Source organism: Ursus maritimus, unplaced genomic scaffold (genome assembly GCF_017311325.1).
Source record: "Ursus maritimus isolate PB19 unplaced genomic scaffold, ASM1731132v1 scaffold_23, whole genome shotgun sequence".
NCBI lineage: Eukaryota > Metazoa > Chordata > Mammalia > Carnivora > Ursidae > Ursus > Ursus maritimus.
In genome coordinates, this window is record NW_024424786.1 from 8,882,368 (window position 1) to 8,894,716 (window position 12,349).

The 12,349-nt window shown below is 46.5% G+C and overlaps 1 protein-coding gene across 2 annotated transcripts in view; it reads left to right on the forward strand.

Moving 5' to 3' along the window:
* Positions 1-12,349, forward strand: part of NELL1 (neural EGFL like 1) — an 821,556-nt gene that overhangs the window by 61,244 nt on the left and 747,963 nt on the right. The window lies entirely within an intron of this gene.

The following is a 12,349-nucleotide window of genomic DNA, read 5'->3' on the forward strand; positions in this document are numbered from 1 at the left end:
CTGAGCAGAGAGCCTGACACAGACGGGGCTCAATCCCAGGACCCTAGGATCATGACCTGAGCTGAAGGCAGATGCTTGACCAGCTGAGCCTTCCATGTGCCCCCAGACCTCTGACTTCTGCAACTGTAAGATACTGAGCTTTTATTGTTCGATGCTACTAAGTTTGTGGTAATTTGCTTTCACAGCAATAGGAAACTAGTACAGGCAGCTATTGGAGGGTTTAAAGGAAGGGTTGAGGTGACTGATACTGAGTCTGAAAAAGATCTCCATGATTCTCTGATAAGAAAGTGAGTGAGAGAGAAATTCGGGGGAGGGGGGTGGGGCAGAGGTGTTCTTCTCCGCTCCCCCACCCCAGGAGGAAGAGGAGTGGAGGGGTGGGGGCGGAGGGGGCCTTTGAGGCACCCTGACAACTAACTAGAGAGGAGGCAGTGGAGAGCATGAAGAAGCCTCAAGATGGCCCCAGCAGTTGTAGGAAAACCAGAATGCCTCAAAGAGGGAGGGGATAACTGTCAGGTTGCAGAGAGGTCAGTGGGGCTGAGGACTGAGAACTGACCGTTGGGTTTGGCAAGATGCAGAAATGTGAGATGTGGGCAAATAAGTGGAACTGGTCCAGATAGCTGGAAATGCTGGCTGGCTGGCTCCCTCCAGCCTGTGGGTGTCGTCTTACTCCCCATGGTACAGAGCCTGCCCCAGGCCGCAGAGAACGTGTTCCATAGTAGGCGTTTGAATTTTGGAGTGGAGGGTGGAATCCCCCTGCAGCTGGGGCCCCAGAACTCGTGCTGGTGCGGGAACGGGGTGGGGCCCAGAGGGAGGAGCAGGGTTTGGATCTGTCTGGAGAAGGGGCTGGAGCTCCAGGTGGGAGAAGTCGGAGAAGTGCTCCATGCACCTCCCGTGCCTAGCGCTCAGCTCACCTGTGGCCCGTGAGGGCTCGCACGGGGAGGAACTAACCCCCTTCTAGGAAGGGGTCGTTCGGAGAGCCAAAAGGAATATCTGCTGGGCAAGTCAGACCATACCCCAATAGAGAGGACTCCTTGGGAGCCCGATGAAGCACCCTCTGAGATGAATGATCACGAAGGGGCTCTTTAAAACAGGGAAGGAGTCACTTAGTGAAAACTGGCCGCTCAGGTTGGTCGCCCTAGGACATGCAGGAGCCAGATTATTTGCAACAAGGATAAAAGACCCGTTTTTCCCCAAATCGACCTTTTTGTTTCTTCAGAAAAGCTTCAGTAAATGGGGATTGTAATTTTTGCCCTTAGTTGTAGATCTTGTTTGGGAAGGTGGTAGCGGAAATTAGCCGAGAAGGATCTGCGAGCCAGAGAGCAATTATGAGTTCAGGAGTAAGCGTTTCCAGCGGTTCACTTCAAGGGTGACATTAATGTTTAATATGATTGGAATAAGATCTCTAAAGAGGAGGTCAGCTTTCAAAAAAGCACAGCAAGAAGCCACACCCATTTCTTGGAGCTTCTGTGCAAAGCCTGGAGTTGGAGGTGTCCACAGAGCTTTACTGTCCCTGCTCAGCGCAGGGCCGAAAGGCCAATAATTGCATGGTTTCCCCAGGAACCCCAAAGCACAGCAGACCCCCTCTGGCCAATGCAGATAGAAAAATACTAAGGGAGACCTCCCCAGCAGTGACTCTGGAACTAATTAGCTAACTAGGCATGTAATTAGATTAATGCACTTGATCTAAGAGCTGATGGTGTGCTTTTTAGGATGGTGGAAATAAAGGAGCTGAGGAAAAAAAATATTACACTGAATTTCAAATTCTGACCCCTATCAGAAATCTTCAGGGCCCTTGCAGTAATGGAGCAAAGAACCTCCTCCAGCAGCCCTGGCCAGCAGCAAGGGCCACCCTGACAGGTGGCGTGATTCAAGCTGGGGGGGGGGGGTTGTTGCTGGGCAGGTGAGGGTACCTTATTCATCACTTAGTTCCTGCTGGTTTACTTAGGACTAAAGCTGCTTTATGATTTCTCCCTGTTTTAGAACATTGTGGAAAAGATTTTTTTCCTCCTTCCCATAGCCTAGTAAGCCGGGCCCATATTCCTTTCTTGGCATACATAGTGACCAGGCCTGCCCTAACATAATAGGCCAATTATTTCTGGAAGGACCCCCTGTAGCTAGCTGCCCTCTTTCTCCTTCAGCTCATTTGGAGAAAACAAAACTGCGTGTTTGAAGCTTGCCAAGCCCCCTTGCCTTTGCCAGGTGCAGACTTGTGCAATCCTGAGGCCCCATCCTTCCTTAGTATCAAGTCACGCCCCTCACCTCTGACCACTGGGATGCCAATAAAGTAGATTCTTACCTCTCTGCCTCCCCTCATTCTCTGCTTCTCATTCTTTCCCTCATTCTGTCTGCCGTAATGCTGCCCCGTTGGTCCCTACGTACCAAGTCTCTGCAGTTTGTGGGGTGAGCTAGTGCCCAGGCCAACGGAGTCCTTTCTTGCTGAACCTCTTGACAGTTTGCTAATGAACAGAATGGTGGTCATTACGGCCCGTGTTGAAGGGGCTCAAGGATGGCCAGTGTGGATGAAGCCAGACATCAGTCCACTAAACCAACTCTGTTCCTTATGTGTGAGAGGAGAACATTTCATCAGGAGTATTCTCCTGTGGTTGACCTCTAGCTTTGCGGGCTGTGCACTTCTGGAGCTCTTTCTAATCTGATGCCCAGATTCCTGATGCAAAAGTTGTGTGAAGATACTCGAAGGTGAATGCAGGCTTAGAGCTGTTTGCATATCCCCACGAGGGGAAGCCAACTCTGTTTTGAGGCTGGGCAAAGAAGTAGCCAGTGCGCTTTTCTGTCAGGCTGTACACAAGCTCTTCCAGAAGAGTGTTGCTTTCTGCTTCTCTGTGCCACGACTGTCTTTTTGCCCACGGAGCCACGGGAGCTTACCTTTCAAACATTAGCTGTTCACCCTAGTAATTGCTCCATCCTCTAACTTAATGAAAACCCATTAAACCGAAACAATAATTAAAATGAGACATCATCTCTGTAGGAGGTTTGCATATTAAAATCACTGTGCATTTCAATGCAGGCAGATTTTTTTTCTTGAAAAACTGCATTTGAAGCAACACGTAAAAATGATTTATAATGAATAATCCTAAATTAGAGCTTGGCGGTTAAACACGATGCCCTACTGTTTACTATTGAATTTGAGAAGGTACGGCAAAGTCAAGGCTACTACGGCATTTAAAAAGTCTTTTATGCCCGAAAATTAGGACTGTGCACAAAAGGGAACTAATTATAATTGGGTCAGCTTACTGCTCCAAACTTCGTGAGCAGGCTGGAGATGGCACTCAATATATGGAGGAGTTTAGGGTCTGGGAGGAAGAATTCTCTTGTCTTGAATCTGTTGTGATGAGGGAAGCCGTGCAAAAAAAAAAAAAAATAACTGCAGAAACGGACTCAGAAGGCACATCTTTGCCTCTTGCTGAAGGTGGGGTCTTGGACAAGTCCCTTTTCTAGGAGTCCGAGGCCGCCTCTTCAATGCGAGGCTGTTAGTGTCCACTCAGCGGTTTATTAGGACTATGGGCTGTGATCATGTGTGTGAACACATTGGTGCCTGTTAAAGCCCCCCCTTCAGTGTGTAGCTCTCTGGGGTGCCTTTGCAAATCTGGACAGAAAGGTCCTCAAGGGCGGCCTGGAAGTCCCTAGGAAGCACGTGCTATGTGCCCGGCTTCCATGTGTTCTCTCATTACTTTTTATGGAGGCAGGGCGGGTGGTATTGCCCCTGTGTCCTGGGCGAGGCAACTCCAGGATGAAGAAAGTGGAGTTAACCCAGCTCTTTCCGCAGCTGTGTGGTGGAGCTGGCATTCCAATGCCAGCAGGGCTGAGCCCGGAAGATGGCATGGTGCGGCAAGGGTGAGTTCTGGTTGGCCCAAGACCAGGGTTTGAATTCCAGTTACGCTACTTATTAGGAAACTTCTTAACTCTTTGTACTTCATAAAGTGGAGGTAACATCACTACTACTGACCTCACTAGGCTTCGGGGAGACCTAAATTAGGGTAAGCATTCAGCTCGATGTCTAGCACGTAGCAAAAACTCAAATGTTCTGGGTGTGGGCTGGCTGGACCTAGACTGGAGTAGCTGGGAGCCTCATAGATGATGACCAGTTTTTAAGAGCAGAGTGGCTACGAACTGCCTCCAGCCACAGGTGGCAACCGCTGCTCAGCTCCCTGTTGCCTTCTGGGCCGCAGCCATGGCCAGCTGCAGTGGGAAGTGTCTCGTGCTGTGGCGGTTGCCAGTGTAACTTGGTACTCCAACCCTCAGGACCCAAGGCCTGTCTCTGCTGTGCTCCACGTAAACCAGATATTGTCATGTGTGTCCTATGTGGCATGTACTGTATGAAGAGTTGAATATGTATTGAATCCTCATACTATTCCCATGGAGTAGATGCAGTCTTACTCCCGTTTTACAGATGAGAAATCCGAGGCACAGAGAGGTTAACTTGTCCAAGGTCCTATCTGATAGGTAGTAAAGCTGGAATCTGAACCAAACAGTTGGGCCCCAGAGCCTGAGCGCTTCACCACTATCCTCCACTGCCCCTTAGCGGGGAGAGCAAGTCTCTGAGGAGGAGCTTTGGTCCTGTTCCGGGTTATTTCAGCCTTTTGATGCCTCCTGAGCATGCCCCGTTACGGCTCTGAACTAAACCATTCCCCTTCAGCTACATTTGTGTCTTTAATACTGGACTCTTAGCCCCTCGTGACTAGAAGAGGTCTTAGTTTTGTGTTCAGAGGAGTGCTCAAAGTTTTAAAGGTAGTGGGTGAACAAATGAATAAGTGGATGAATGGATAGATCCTAGGACTGCCCTCATGTCTTTTACAAGACCCTGGAGAGCGTCCCGTGCTGGGAACGATGTTTTTGCTTCCACTTGATGCCCTTTGGTGCCTGCAGCTTCATACAGTATGGTGGGCATGCCTTTGGGTTTATCAGTCTTGAGAGTGCGGATTAAAAATGCTACCCAAAGAAGTCCTCTCAGTTACTGCCAAAATCTCCCCCTTCTTGAGCTGTCATTGGCTCAAGCTGTAATGGGTCCATGCTCTAATGCCCCAGCTGGCTATCCTGGGAGCTGACGGGTCCCCTCTATTAAGGAGGGGCATGGTATTCCATAGGAAGCCAGACCTGGTTAAGGTTGGCTGGAGGGAGCATCTGATATCCTCACTGATTTAAGAGACACAATTATATGATAAAAAGCAAGGTGATTGGTGTGTTTTTTTTTTCTTTAGTAGCTTGCCCTTATTGTTTCTCTTCTGTTTTTATATGTCCTAACATTTTAGCATACATTTTTTTAATGAGAATTCTCCAGTTTGGAAAATTGAGATCTGTGCAAGAAATTTTACATTAGCTCCCAATTATTGATCTCTTGATGGCCGGTGGTCAGTCCTATGTCTCTGCCATGTGTCAGTAAAACTAAATCTTAACGTATACTTGCTATGCCGTACACGTGTGCAAGTTTGGTATCATTGCCTAGGTATTTCCTATGTTCTAATACTTTTGCTATGCTTGTTCTACGTAATTTTCCATTGGGTATATATAGTCTGATTTAACTATTCTTGTTAGATAACTTCTCTGGTATACAATGTGGTCATTTTTTCCCCTCTAGGTTTGTTGAGCTGTAATTGATAACCTGGTTTCAGGTGTACGACATAATGGTCTGATGTATGTATATATTGCAGAATGATTAGACAATAAGTTAACACCCATTGCCATAGTTAAACAATTTTTTAATAACTTTTAAGATCTCTTCTTAGCCTTTTCAAATATACAATACAATATTATAGTCACCATGCTGTATGTCGCAGCCCTACAACTTAAGTATGGGAGAAATGGAAGCCTGAACCTTATACAAGGTAGTTTTAATCGTATTAACGTCTTTTCATCAATCTTTTGTTTTCTTGCCCTATGATTCAGGTAAAAGTGGTGTTCATGCTTTACATGTCTTTATTCTGAGGTGCCCAACTGAGATGGGGGTGGAGGGATGTGGAGCAAGGAGGAGATTGGATCACTGGTAGGTTACAGTGCCAGAGGAGGAGTGATCTTGCTATGCTACTTTCTTAGTGACAAGTGGGTGCCTCGATTATCCTTACTGGTATTTTTAAAGGTTTATAAGAACTTTCGCTGCCTTAACATGCCTTTCTAATAAGTGAAATTAGAGGCACCAGAATCTTTTAATGGAGCTACATAGTAATTATGAAAAATGTGTCACAGGATTCCTTAGGTTGAGCTCCCCAATGGAGGAGTTGGGGATGCTTAGCTAGCTTTCTTATTCCTTAGGCAGCTCATTATTTTAATGTAGTTTTTCTCAACAGGTTGGGGTTATAGTTGAGTGTCTTTGGTAAACCTTTGTTATACTGTGCTCCAGATTTTAAAGTCAATGTAGGGCCTCACACGTTTGTTGCATTAATAATCTACCATGTGCCAGGCATTCTGTAGAGTGTGGAGAATCTATCGATAAACCATTCCTCGTGGGATTTTACAGTCTGGTGGGCATGATGGCCATTAATGAAATGATTATACACAATAAAATGATTACACACAAAGCCTTGATGGTTATGATAAATAAAGTGAACACATAGGGCATCTGAGCTGGCTTGGGGTGGTCAGAGAAAAATTAACAAACTGGTACCCAAAGAAGAGCAGACGGAGAGGGAGACATGAGAATGTTAAGTGTGGAGAGACATGGCCCTGGGAAGAAAAAGGAGGCTTGTGCTGCTGGAGTGCAGGAGTGAGGAGGGGTGGGAGCAGCGAGAGGATGACCAAGTAGGCAAGGGTGCCAAGCGAATGCCATGGAGTATCATGGCAGACTCTGCTGGGGCAAGACACCTTTTTTTTTTTTTTTTTTTTTAAATCTCCATTCACTTGCTGTGCGAAGCTGTAAAACTGTGCATCTGTTTCTTCACTTGTAAAAGTGGGGGGGGGGTAGATAATGATATTTAGCTCAGGGATTGTACAAATAGATTGCTCATAGATATTGCCTGAGTGACTACAAAGTGTCCAGCACTGGGTATATGATGATGCTTTGTCTCTTTTCCCTGTGAGTCAAGCGTGGCGCTCACACACCTCGGTGAATAGTAGTTGTCGTAGGGTGAGGACTGTAGTCTGAGCACCAGCCTGCCGCGTGGGAATCTCCCCATGGCTTCCTAGCCCAGTGTCTTTTAGAAAATCAAATTCTGTAAGCTTTAGTTTTCTCATTTGCAGAGGAGGAAAAAGAACAGTGGCTGCTCCTAAGGTTACTATAAGTGGTATGTGCAGAGCAGTCAGCCTTCTACTTGGCACCACAGCAAACTGTACACATGTTTACTCCTGATTCTGGCCTCTGGAGCTAACGGAGGTTTAATGGATGTCATTGTGAATTTGCTAGTGAAGGTAGAAATCCCTTACGCGTTAACCAGGAGTCTCCTACCATCCCTACTACTTTCTGCTCATGATTTCCACTTCTTTGAAAGCTGCTTGGATCAATAACCTTAGACCTTCTTAAGGAAGGGCTGGACCTGACGGTGGAGCGTATGCCCCCTCCCCACAGCCGGAACTTCTTCTGTACTCGGTAATGAAAAGTTTCAAATTGACAAGTGTTGCTTTACCTCTGGGGCCAATCTTACCACGAGCTTCCATGGGACTTAGGCTAGAAGGACGTGCCGTGTCTCCATCTGGATTCTGCCATATGTGAGGCTCTCTGTGTAAGCATGTTGTAATTACTTAGATGTTCCCCAAATTCTCCAACAGTCAAGGCTGAGGTGGGCTGCCCGGGTGTTTGTTTTGTCATGTTTCTGGCTGCTGCTGTTCTTGCCCCCTCTACTCGCTGATCTGTGGGGAGTTTCTTCTGATATTAGGTAGAATAGCTTCTGTCCTGCTGGACTTCTAGCGAGAGAGAAGCTTGCAGAGAAGGAAAAATGTCAGGATAATGGAAAACACATGGGGTGTTCACATCCGCATAGCAATCCTGCAACGAGTGCCCTCTTCTCCCCCCCTCTCCTGCCTGGTAAATGCTTATTCATCTTTTTTGCCTCTGGCTCAAAGCTCTGTCTTCCACCGTGTCCTTCCCAGCCTCCACTGGCCCCCTCCTTTGTGCATTGCCCTACCCTACCTGTTGTCCCCAGGGGACAGCCTTGCTTCTGCAGCTGTCCTCAAGGGCAGGAACTGTATTTCTCCTGGTTTCCCTCGTGCCCAGCAAGCACAGTGCCTGGCACAAAGGAAACACAGGTATGTTTGACAGTGAACATCCTCACCCTGTCATCAGGCAAAAGGGAAATGAAGCTGCTTCTGTAACAGGCAGAGAAGAGTGTGTGAATATCCTCATTTAATTTCTTCAATCTCCTCCCTTCACCCAATACTTTTTTTTTTTTTTAAATCTGATGCTTAATCATCATGTTAGCATTTTTAGTCTTTAAAAATGACTAGGTAGAGCCATTTCATCCTAGGAAAGAGAAAGCACTTAACCCTTGCTGCTGATTTAGCACTTCTAACTAGATCACGTAAAACTGCTGGATGTTTGGAAGGACGACTCTTTAATGTAAAATGTTCGCTGTAAGTGGTGGTGGTTGTGTGGGCAATGACCTGATGGAATGGTAGACTCCATGTCTTTTGCTCCCGGAGGTCACAAAACCGCCTTACCCACCAAATTCAGATGCTTGCATCATGTGGCCTATTAAATCCCAAATGTCCAGTAGGAAGCAGGGGAAAGAGATGGAGTAGTCTAGGTCCAGGCTGGCGGAAGGGTAGGCCACCCTACCGGATTCCTGGGTTTTGTGTTGTTCATGTGTTCAGTCTTTGCCCCCATCAGCTGCTTTGCTGATGTGGAGGTTACGTGGACTGGAGTGGTGGTTATAAAAAGGTGGCGTTCAGCAGGTGGGAGGTGCCTGGTGCCAGTGTGTTTCCACTCTTGGAGAAAGCAAGTGCTCTTGGTCCCAGCTGCAGCTACCGGTCAGTCTGGCGAGTAGTGATGGGTTTGACTGGCATCTCTCAGGCAGAGTACACATGGGGGCCAGAATGGGAATGGCATGAGTGTCAAAGATAGGTATCCGACTTAGAGATGACATAACTGTCATTTTGAAGGTGGTGTGATTTGTACATTATGACTTGGTTCTCCCACCCCATTCTATTCATAGGTAACATGCTTATTCAATCCTCTTTATTTGTGTTCAACACACTTAGGTTTCAGTTATTTGATCTATGTTGAACACGTTTTACAGGTTTCTAACTTGCTATCTTTAACACCTCCTATGAGCTTGATTCATCCCACATGTTTTTCTTGTTCTCTCTAGCAGAATTGAATATTCTCCAATGATACAGAAAGCACATTATAATAGTTGCATATGGCAGTACGATAGTCTATAGATTCTCATTAATTGAATTTCATCGGTTGCTCGTTTAACTCCGGGGGTGGGGGAAGCAGGTTGCTGCAGAGTAGGTGACCTATCACTGGTTCCAGTAATTGACAACTTTACATTTATGTTGATTTGGAAAATCGGCAGAGGAGAGAACTGTAGAAGCTAGGCGTTTCATACGTAGAAAACACCTTCGGTCCTGTCCTAGCTGGGTGGCTAGGAGCAGGGTAAGGTGATGAACAGAAGTGAACTGTCAAGTCCTAGGAAGAGCTTGAACTCCATGGTCTCCAGTCATTTACATTTTCAGATATGGAGTGTGAGGCTCAGAGAGGTAAAATGTCTTACCAAGGTAACATAGCTAATTATCTATAAAAATTGGTAGTCCTCAGTCCCTTGAAAACCTGGTCCAGTGTTCTTGCCTCTATGTCGTAAGAAGTGGAATTACTTTCTGGTGTTCTTTTAGCAGCTGAATTATGGTAAGCATTTACTTGAAAGAGCTTTTCTGAAAATGAGAATGGACATAAAGTCTCCATGTATGAAAATATATGTTTTTTACATTTCACTCTGGTGACTGCTAATGGGGTCTCGTTATTTCAATGTGCCAGTCATTTACAAAGAGAAATGAGAGGCCGGCAGAGGAAATGCTCGGTTTTGTAGGGGGGGTTGGGTGAGTAGCAGTGTGGTTGTATTGGATTAAACTGTTAGGTGGGGTGTCCTCTAAATAGGGGCCGGATTGGCCCTGAGCATGCTTATACATGATAAAAATAAATAGAAAATAAATTCATTAAGTTTTGATTGGATACCTGTTTTATGCCAGGCACTGAGAGCTGTAGATACAACAATGAATAAGTCTGCCTGTCTTTGTGGAGCTTCTAGTCTAGAGGGGAAAGAAAGGAAATACAGGGAAAAAAAAACAAACCATGAAACAAGAGCATAAGCAATACAAAGAAAGATTACAATGATCAGGTGGTACGGAGAAAATAACCAGAGTGGTGTGTGTTACATTAATGGAGAGCCTGCTTTGGAGGGAGTGACCGGGAGGTTGCATTAGCAGTTAGAGCTGAAGGCGCCAGGCATGGTAAGAGTGGGGAAGAGCTCTGTGGGCAAAGGGAGGAGTGGTACAAAGATCCTGAGGCAGGAGTGGGCTTGGGTGTGGAAGAAGAATATGAAATTGGAGGGGAGATGTAGGCAAGTCAGATGGTGTGTGAGCTCGCAGGCAATGCCAAAAAAAACCTGGATTTTTATTCTGGGAGGACTAGGAAGCCATGGAGAGTTTTTAGCAAGAGACTGGAAGGATGCTGATTTAGGTGTTAAAATGAGCTCTTGGGTTGCTGTGGGGAATGGAGAAGGCAAGGCTATATGGAGCAGGGAGACCGGTCAGGAGGCTGTTGGAGATGCCCCAGTGAGAGATGGTGGTGGCTTGGAGAGGAGTCCGAGTCGAGTTGAGGGGAAGTGGACAGATTGCCGACGTGGGAGTCCTCATGATTCAGCTCTTGGGTTGGATCTAGAGGGTAGAAGAAAAGGAAGATTCAAGGACAAGTTCTGGTCTTTTTGGTTTGAACTGGCTGGTTCTATTTACTAAGACTGGGAACTCCAGGAGAAAATAGAGGGTTGGGGGTGGTGGTGGGGGGAGAACAGGAGAACAGGTGGGCATATACAGTCTGAAATGGATATTAGACCTTCATGTGGTGATATGAAAGATATTGAATGTGTCTGTTGCTTAAGGGAGATATTGGGGTGGTAAATAGACACTTGAGTGTCATTGGCCATGGAGCTGGGATGATCTCCGAGAGAACAGTGTGAGAGGTGAGGACACTCATCATTGATATGCCTGCTGGAGGAAAGAGCTATGAATATCATGGCTGACTGATCATTGCCCCATTGCATTGGGCTCAATCTTCAGAACCTCTGAGCTCTCTGGGCCAACACTGCCAGTCAGTTAATTCCTAATAGATGCATAAAGAAGGAAACCTTAAAAAGGGGAAAAAGGAAACATGTAGGTTAATCTCAAGAGCCGTGTGTGTGTTCATTCTCCTGGCACTAAATTCTAGGCGGAATGTATTAGGACTTGTTCCCAACAGTAGTAAAAATGTTAACCAACATTTGCTAAAGATCTCTAGTTCACAAAGCTATCACTTCGTACATTTAATAGATCTTGACTATTATCCTGCAAAGTCTTTGGCTGGGACTTTGTAGAAGGTGTAGATGCATTCCCTAAGTGGCTCTTATCTCCACCCTTGACAAAAGCTAAAAGCCTGTCACTTAACAGTAGTGAAGGCCTTTTTTGGGGGGTAGAAAAGCAAATGTCCCAGGTGGGTTTTCTGTGGGTAGGGTGCCCCGCCTGGGTTAGGTGCCTCCAAGATAGAGGACCAGCCTCACTTCCTGCCTTCCATAGGCTAGACTTCTACAGCTGGAAGATTGTGATGTTCTTTTCTGTGCTGCAAACTTGAAACAGCAACTCGTAGAATTACACAAGGATGGAGAGGCCCTGAGAAATCCCCTAGTTCACCTCTCCTCCCCTACCCCCAACCCCCATTTTGTAGATGAGAAGACTGCGGCCCAAGGTCAAGACCTTGAGGATCCCCCCCCCCCCCCCCCCTGGCATTAGAAGCCACTCTTTAGGATGAGGTTCTCCAAGGCCCACGTAGTCTGTGATATTGCTTGGGCCACAGAGCTTTTGAACGTCTTGGTTATTTCTCCAGCTACAAAAACAAAGTAGTTGTACAGAGGATGGATGGGGTCGGGGTATGAGAGGAGGAACCAAACAGACCTTTGGTATTCATTTGTCATCCTCTGGATAGTTTTCTTTAATTTTGCTCTGTTGGTCCGTTTCTGATTTGAGGCAGTGAACTGTACAATAATGAGAACACGTAGTTTATCACGATTGGGGCGTGGGGGGAGGGTCGGAGTATGAAATGCTGAATGTCTCACTATGCAGAACTCGGAGAAAGAGACTGCTGGCCAGGAGCAGGATGGGCTGGACTCACATGCCTCTGGGCTTGCTGAATTGGCTCCACTGCAGTATTTCATGAGTA